The sequence below is a fragment of the Triturus cristatus genome, chromosome 12, assembly GCF_964204655.1.
Source record: "Triturus cristatus chromosome 12, aTriCri1.1, whole genome shotgun sequence".
NCBI classification, from domain to species: Eukaryota; Metazoa; Chordata; class Amphibia; order Caudata; family Salamandridae; genus Triturus; species Triturus cristatus.
The window spans coordinates 791,653,827-791,662,081 of record NC_140595.1 but is presented as its reverse complement, the minus strand read 5'-3'; positions in this window follow the sequence as shown (position 1 = coordinate 791,662,081).

The following is an 8,255-nucleotide window of genomic DNA, read 5'->3' as shown; positions in this document are numbered from 1 at the left end:
GCAAAGCCCACAAGTAGCGCAAAAAGAAAATCCCATAATGAAGCAATGTCCTGAGTTACAACAGTATGGAAGCGGGGAGTAGGTCCTTTCTCCTGAACACGTGGCAGTGGCAGAGCAAAGTAGCAAAGAAGAGTATTCTGGAAAGGAAAGAGAAGATGAAGTTTGCGTTCTGAATGTTGAACTTAAAAAGGCTTGCACAGAAAAACACTGCATGGAAGCTCCTTTTGACAAAGGTCTAGTTACTTTCATTGCATCTTCAAGAAATTCTTTGCTCACATATTGTTGCTATGTGAACAAATAAATCTGTAAATCCAACATGTTATCATGACAGTAAAATAAAACAAATGTATGTACAAGGGCAATTAGTGAATATCACTATATTTAGTTATATAACAGGCTAAGGCATACAAACTACAAGCACTTCCTAAACATAAAAGCCATTGCTAGCGGTTAAAGTGTTGTTTTGTCGCTAAAGTAAATACGTGAAATAGCGCGCGGTGGTGCTAGTTTAGCAAGAGAGTGCTTGAGCGCCACCACCAAATGGGAATGCACGACACAATGTAACTATCCCCAAAAGCCCATGGTTGTGATTGACAGCCCACCTAAGCAATAACAAGCCCTGAAAAACACTTGAAAACCAATGGGTGGAGGAGGCTGACACAAAGCGTCCGCTCTCTGTGCTGCCCCCTTTTGGAGATCTGATGACATGCGGCCCTCCAAACCGCGAAAGCCCTCTGTCCAGACCTACACATACCCTTTGTGCACTCCTGTTGCATCTTGCATTTTTATTACTATGGGCGATGTTTTAAGTGGGATGCAGAATGTGAAAGGCGAGTGTGGAGAGGTAGGAACATGGAACTGGAATGGGGTTGACTGGTGGCATTCAGGGGATTGAATCTGAGCCCGTGGGCAAGCGTCTTCTGAGCTCGTCCTGTAAGTCAGTGTCTTTCAACACCTAAGGCTGCCAGATGACTACAGGTAACTAATGATGAAGGGCTCCCGTCCTGGACTTTTTGCATTTGTCGGGCTCAGTGGAATCTGCTGAGGTGACCCAGCATGCGCATGGTTGGTAAGAGAATTCCAAGATTAAAGCGCTGAGCCCTCGGTGACACCGACTCACCTGGTAACCTTGGGTCCATCTCATGCAAAAGAGAAAATTAATATTTGTACAAACTGCAGTTCTGGATGGCGGAATATCCCAATGTGCTGGGCACGGGGGATGAAAATGGCCCTCGCTGGAGCAGAGGAGAGGTACTGACACAACTCTGGTCTTGCCTCCTGGTGACAGACAATCGGAGTGTGAGCACCTGCTACAAATATCCATATGCAGCCCACAGGCCACATGCTCAACCACATGTAAAATAGCTCAGTGGTTTGAGCACCCGCTGGAGAGAGGTGTGGAATACCCCAGAAGGTGTGTACTGCCAACTGAGAGGTGTGTACTACCCCTGAGAGGTGTGTACTGCCCCTGAGTGGTGTGTACTGCCCCTGAGTGGTGTGTACTGCCCCTGAGTGGTGTGTACTGCCCTTGAGAGGTGTGTACTGCCCTTGAGAGGTGTGTACTGCCCCTGAGTGGTGTGTACTGCCCCTGAGTGGTGTGTACTGCCCCCGAGTGGTGTGTACTGCCCCTGAGTGGTGTGTACTGCCCTTGAGAGGTGTGTACTGCCCTTGAGAGGTGTGTACTGCCCCTGAGTGGTGTGTACTGCCCCTGAGTGGTGTGTACTGCCCCTGAGAGGTGTGTACTACCCCTGAGAGGTGTGTACTGCCCCTGAGTGGTGTGTACTGCCCCTGAGTGGTGTGTACTGCCCCTGAGAGGTGTGTACTGCCCCTGAGAGGTGTGTTCTACCCCTGAGAGGTGTGGAATACCCCAGGTGTGTACTGCCCCTGAGAGGTGTGTACTACCCCTGAGAGGTGTGTACTGCCCCTGAGAGGTGTGTACTACCCCTGAGAGGTGTGCACTGCCCCTGAGAGGTGTGTACTACCCCTGAGAGGTGTGTACTGCCCCTGAGAGGTGTGTTCTACCCCTGAGAGGTGTGCAATGCCCCTGAGAGGTGTGCACTATCCCTGAGAGGTGTGTACTACCCATGAGAGGTGTGTACTGACCCTGAGAGGTGTGCACTATCCCTGAGAGGTGTGTACTACTCCTGAGAGGTGTGTACTGCCCCTGAGAGGTGTGCACTACCCCTGAGAGGTGTGTACGACTCCTGAGAGGTGTGTACTACCCCTGAGAGGTGTATACTGCCCCTGAGAGGTGTGTACTGCCCCTGAGAGGTGTGTACTGCCCCTGAGAGGTGTGTACTGCCCCTGAGAGGTGTGTACTGCCCCTGAGAGGTGTGCACTGCCCCTGAGAGGTGTGCACTACCCCTGAGAGGTGTGCACTGCCCCTGAGAGGGTGTCTACTACCCCTGAGAGGTGTATACTGCCCCTGAGAGGTGTGTACTACCCCTGAGAGGTGTGTACTACTCCTGAGAGGTGTGCACTTCTCCTGAGAGGTGTGCACTACCCCTGAGAGGTGTGCACTACCCCTGAGAGGTGTGTACTACCCCTGAGAGGTGTGCACTACCCCTGAGAGGTGTGTACTACCCCTGAGAGGTGTGCACTACCCCTGAGAGGTGTGCACTACCCCTGAGAGGTGTGTACTGCCCCTGAGAGGTGTGTACAACCCCTGAGAGGTGTGTACTACCCCTAAGATGTGTGCACTACCCCTGAGAAGTGTGTACTGCCCCTGAGAGGTGTGCACTACCCCTGAGAGGTGTGTACTACACCCAAGAGGTGTGTACTACCCCTGAGAGGTGTGTACTACCCCTGAGAGGTGTGTACTGCCCCTGAGATGTGTGTACTACCCCTGAGAGGTGTGTACTACCCCTAAGATGTGTGCACTACCCCTGAGAAGTGTATACTGCCCCTGAGAGGTGTGTACTACCCCTGAGAGGTGTGTACTCTCCCTGAGAGGTGTGTATGCCCCTGAGAGGTGTGTACTTCCCCTGAGAGGTGTGTACTGCCCCTGAGAGGTGTGCACTACCCCTGAGAGGTGTGCACTGCCCCTGAGAGGTGTGTACTACCCCTGAGAGGTGTATACTGCCCCTGAGAGGTGTGTATGCCCTTGAGAGGTGTGTACTTCCCCTGAGAGGTGTGTACTGCCCCTGAGAGGTGTGCACTACCCCTGAGAGGTGTGCACTATCCCTGAGAGGTGTGTACTGCCCCTGAGAGGTGTGTACTGCCCCTAAGAGGTGTGTACTGCCCCTAAGAGGTGTGTACTACCCCTGAGAGGTGTGTACTGCCCCTGAGAGGCGTATACTACCCCTGAGAGGTGTGTACTGCCCCTGAGAGGTGTGTACTACCCCTGAGAGGTGTGTAATACCCCTGAGAGGTGTGTACTGCCCCTGAGAGGTGTGTACTGCCCCTGAGAGGTGTGTACTGCCCCTGAGAGGTGTGTACTGCCCCTGAGAGGTGTGTACTACCCCTGAGAGGTGTGTACTACCCCTGAGAGGTGTGTACTACCCCTGAGAGGTGTGTACTACCCCTGAGAGGTGTGCACTACCCTGTAGAGGTGTGTACTACCCCTGAGAGGTGTGTACTGCCCCTGAGAGGTGTGTACTGCCTCTGAGAGGTGTGCACTACCCTGTAGAGGTGTGCACTACCCCTGAGAGGTGTGTACTACCCCTGAGAGGTGTGTACTGCCCCTGAGAGGTGTATACTGCCCCTGAGAGGTGTGTACTGCCCCTGAGAGGTGTGTACTGCCCCTGAGAGGTGTGTACTGCCCCTGAGAGGTGTGTACTACCCCTGAGAGGTGTGTACTGCCCCTGAGAGGTGTTTACTGCCCCTGAGAGGTGTATACTGCCCCTGAGAGGTGTGTACTGCCCCTGAGAGGTGTGTACTGCCCCTGAGAGGTGTGTACTCCCCTGAGAGGTGTGTACTACCCCTGAGAGGTGTGTACTACCCCTGAGAGGTGTGTACTACCCCTGAGAGGTGTGTAATACCCCTGAGAGGTGTGTACTGCCCCTGAGAGGTGTGTACTGCCCCTGAGAGGTGTGCACTACTCCTGAGAGGTGTGTACTGCCCCTGAGAGGTGTGTACTACCCCTGAGAGGTGTGTACTGCCCCTGAGAGGTGTGTACTGCCCCGAGAGGTGTGTACTGCCCAAGAGGTGTGTACTACCCATGAGAGGTGTGTACTGCCCCTGAGTGGTGTGTACTACCCCTGAGAGGTGTGTACTGCCCCTGAGAGGTGTGTACTGCCCCTGAGAGGTGTGCACTACTCCTGAGAGGTGTGTACTGCCCCTGAGAGGTGTGTACTACCCCTGAGAGGTGTGTACTGCCCCTGAGAGGTGTGTACTACCCCTGAGAGGTGTGTACTACCCCTGAGAGGTGTGTACTGCCCCTGAGAGGTGTGTACTGCCCCTGAGAGGTGTGTACTGCCCCTGAGAGGTGTGTACTACCCCTGAGAGGTGTGTACTGCCCCTGAGAGGTGTGTACTACCCCTGAGAGGTGTGTAATACCCCTGAGAGGTGTGTACTACCCCTGAGAGGTGTGTACTGCCCCTGAGAGGTGTGTACTGCCCCTGAGAGGTGTGCATTGCTCCTGAGAGGTGTGCTCTACCCCTGAGAGGTGTATACTGCCCCTGAGAGGTGTGTACTGCCCCTGAGAGGTGTGTACTACCCCTGAGATGTGTGTACTGCCCCTGAGAGGTGTGTACTGCCCCTGAGAGGTGTGCATTGCTCCTGAGAGGTGTGCTCTACCCCTGAGAGGTGTATACTGCCCCTGAGAGGTGTGTACTACCCCTGAGAGGTGCGTACTGCCCCTGAGAGGTGTGTACTGCCCCTGAGAGGTGTGCACTACCTCTGAGAGGTGTGTACTGCCCCTGAGAGGTGTGCATTGCTCCTGAGAGGTGTGCTCTACCCCTGAGAGGTGTATACTGCCCCTGAGAGGTGTGTACTGCCCCTGAGAGGTGTGTACTGCCCCTGAGAGGTGTGTACTACCCCTGAGAGGTGTGTACTACCCCTGAGAGGTGTGTACTACCCCTGAGAGGTGTGTACTGCCCCTGAGAGGTGTGTACTACCCCTGAGAGGTGTGTACTACCCCTGAGAGGTGTGTACTGCCCCTGAGAGGTGTGTACTGCCCCTGAGAGGTGTGCACTACTCCTGAGAGGTGTGTACTGCCTCTGAGAGGTGTGTACTACCCCTGAGAGGTGTGTACTGCCCCTGAGAGGTGTGTACTACCCCTGAGAGGTGTGTACTGCCCCTGAGAGGTGTGTACTACCCCTGAGAGGTGTGTAATACCCCTGAGAGGTGTGTACTACCCCTGAGAGGTGTGTACTGCCCCTGAGAGGTGTGCACTGCCCCTGAGAGGTGTGCATTGCTCCTGAGAGGTGTGCTCTACCCCTGAGAGGTGTATACTGCCCCTGAGAGGTGTGTACTGCCCCTGAGAGGTGTGTACTACCCCTGAGAGGTGTGTACTGCCCCTGAGAGGTGTGTACTGCCCCTGAGAGGTGTGCATTGCTCCTGAGAGGTGTGCTCTACCCCTGAGAGGTGTATACTGCCCCTGAGAGGTGTGTACTGCCCCTGAGAGGTGTGTACTACCCCTGAGAGGTGTGTACTGCCCCTGAGAGGTGTGTACTGCCCCTGAGAGGTGTGCACTACCTCTGAGAGGTGTGTACTGCCCCTGAGAGGTGTGCATTGCTCCTGAGAGGTGTGCTCTACCCCTGAGAGGTGTATACTGCCCCTGAGAGGTGTGTACTGCCCCTGAGAGGTGTGTACTACCCCTGAGAGGTGTGTACTGCCCCTGAGAGGTGTGTACTACCCCTGAGAGGTGTGTACTGCCCCTGAGAGGTGTGTACTACCCCTGAGAGGTGTGTAATACCCCTGAGAGGTGTGTACTACCCCTGAGAGGTGTGTACTGCCCCTGAGAGGTGTGTACTGCCCCTGAGAGGTGTGCATTGCTCCTGAGAGGTGTGCTCTACCCCTGAGAGGTGTATACTGCCCCTGAGAGGTGTGTACTGCCCCTGAGAGGTGTGTACTACCCCTGAGATGTGTGTACTGCCCCTGAGAGGTGTGTACTGCCCCTGAGAGGTGTGCATTGCTCCTGAGAGGTGTGCTCTACCCCTGAGAGGTGTATACTGCCCCTGAGAGGTGTGTACTACCCCTGAGAGGTGCGTACTGCCCCTGAGAGGTGTGTACTGCCCCTGAGAGGTGTGCACTACCTCTGAGAGGTGTGTACTGCCCCTGAGAGGTGTGCATTGCTCCTGAGAGGTGTGCTCTACCCCTGAGAGGTGTATACTGCCCCTGAGAGGTGTGTACTGCCCCTGAGAGGTGTGTACTGCCCCTGAGAGGTGTGTACTACCCCTGAGAGGTGTGTACTACCCCTGAGAGGTGTGTACTACCCCTGAGAGGTGTGTACTACCCCTGAGAGGTGTGTACTGCCCCTGAGAGGTGTGTACTACCCCTGAGAGGTGTGTACTACCCCTGAGAGGTGTGTACTGCCCCTGAGTGGTGTGTACTACCCCTGAGAGGTGTGTACTGCCCCTGAGAGGTGTGTACTGCCCCTGAGAGGTGTGCACTACTCCTGAGAGGTGTGTACTGCCCCTGAGAGGTGTGTACTGCCCCTGAGAGGTGTGTACTGCCCCTGAGAGGTGTGTACTACCCCTGAGAGGTGTGTACTGCCCCTGAGAGGTGTGTACTACCCCTGAGAGGTGTGTAATACCCCTGAGAGGTGTGTACTACCCCTGAGAGGTGTGTACTGCCCCTGAGAGGTGTGCACTGCCCCTGAGAGGTGTGCATTGCTCCTGAGAGGTGTGCTCTACCCCTGAGAGGTGTATTCTGCCCCTGAGAGGTGTGTACTGCCCCTGAGAGGTGTGTACTACCCCTGAGAGGTGTGTACTGCCCCTGAGAGGTGTGTACTGCCCCTGAGAGGTGTGCATTGCTCCTGAGAGGTGTGCTCTACCCCTGAGAGGTGTATACTGCCCCTGAGAGGTGTGTACTGCCCCTGAGAGGTGTGTACTACCCCTGAGAGGTGTGTACTGCCCCTGAGAGGTGTGTACTGCCCCTGAGAGGTGTGCACTACCTCTGAGAGGTGTGTACTGCCCCTGAGAGGTGTGCATTGCTCCTGAGAGGTGTGCTCTACCCCTGAGAGGTGTATACTGCCCCTGAGAGGTGTGTACTGCCCCTGAGAGGTGTGTACTGCCCCTGAGAGGTGTGTACTACCCCTGAGAGGTGTGTACTACCCCTGAGAGGTGTGTACTACCCCTGAGAGGTGTGTACTGCCCCTGAGAGGTGTGTACTACCCCTGAGAGGTGTGTACTACCCCTGAGAGGTGTGTAATACCCCTGAGAGGTGTGTACTGCCCCTGAGGGGTGTGTACTGCCCCTGAGAGGTGTGCACTACTCCTGAGAGGTGTGTACTGCCCCTGAGAGGTGTGTACTACCCCGAGAGGTGTGTACTGCCCAAGAGGTGTGTACTACCCATGAGAGGTGTGTACTGCCCCTGAGTGGTGTGTACTACCCCTGAGAGGTGTGTACAGCCCCTGAGAGGTGTGTACTGCCCCTGAGAGGTGTGCACTACTCCTGAGAGGTGTGTACTGCCCCTGAGAGGTGTGTACAACCCCTGAGAGGTGTGTACTACCCCTGAGAGGTGTGTACTGCCCCTGAGAGGTGTGTACTGCCCCTGAGAGGTGTGTACTGCCCCTGAGAGGTGTGTACTACCCCTGAGAGGTGTGTACTGCCCCTGAGAGGTGTGTACTACCCCTGAGAGGTGTGTACTGCCCCTGAGAGGTGTGTACTACCCCTGAGAGGTGTGTAATACCCCTGAGAGGTGTGTACTACCCCTGAGAGGTGTGTACTGCCCCTGAGAGGTGTGTACTACCCCTGAGAGGTGTGTACTACCCCTGAGAGGTGTGTACTACCCCTGAGAGGTGTGTAATACCCCTGAGAGGTGTGTACTACCCCTGAGAGGTGTGTACTGCCCCTGAGAGGTGTGTACTGCCCCTGAGAGGTGTGCATTGCTCCTGAGAGGTGTGCTCTACCCCTGAGAGGTGTATACTGCCCCTGAGAGGTGTGTACTGCCCCTGAGAGGTGTGTACTACCCCTGAGAGGTGTGTACTGCCCCTGAGAGGTGTGTACTGCCCCTGAGAGGTGTGCATTGCTCCTGAGAGGTGTGCTCTACCCCTGAGAGGTGTATACTGCCCCTGAGAGGTGTGTACTGCCCCGGAGAGGTGTGTACTACCCCTGAGAGGTGTGTACTGCCCCTGAGAGGTGTGTACTGCC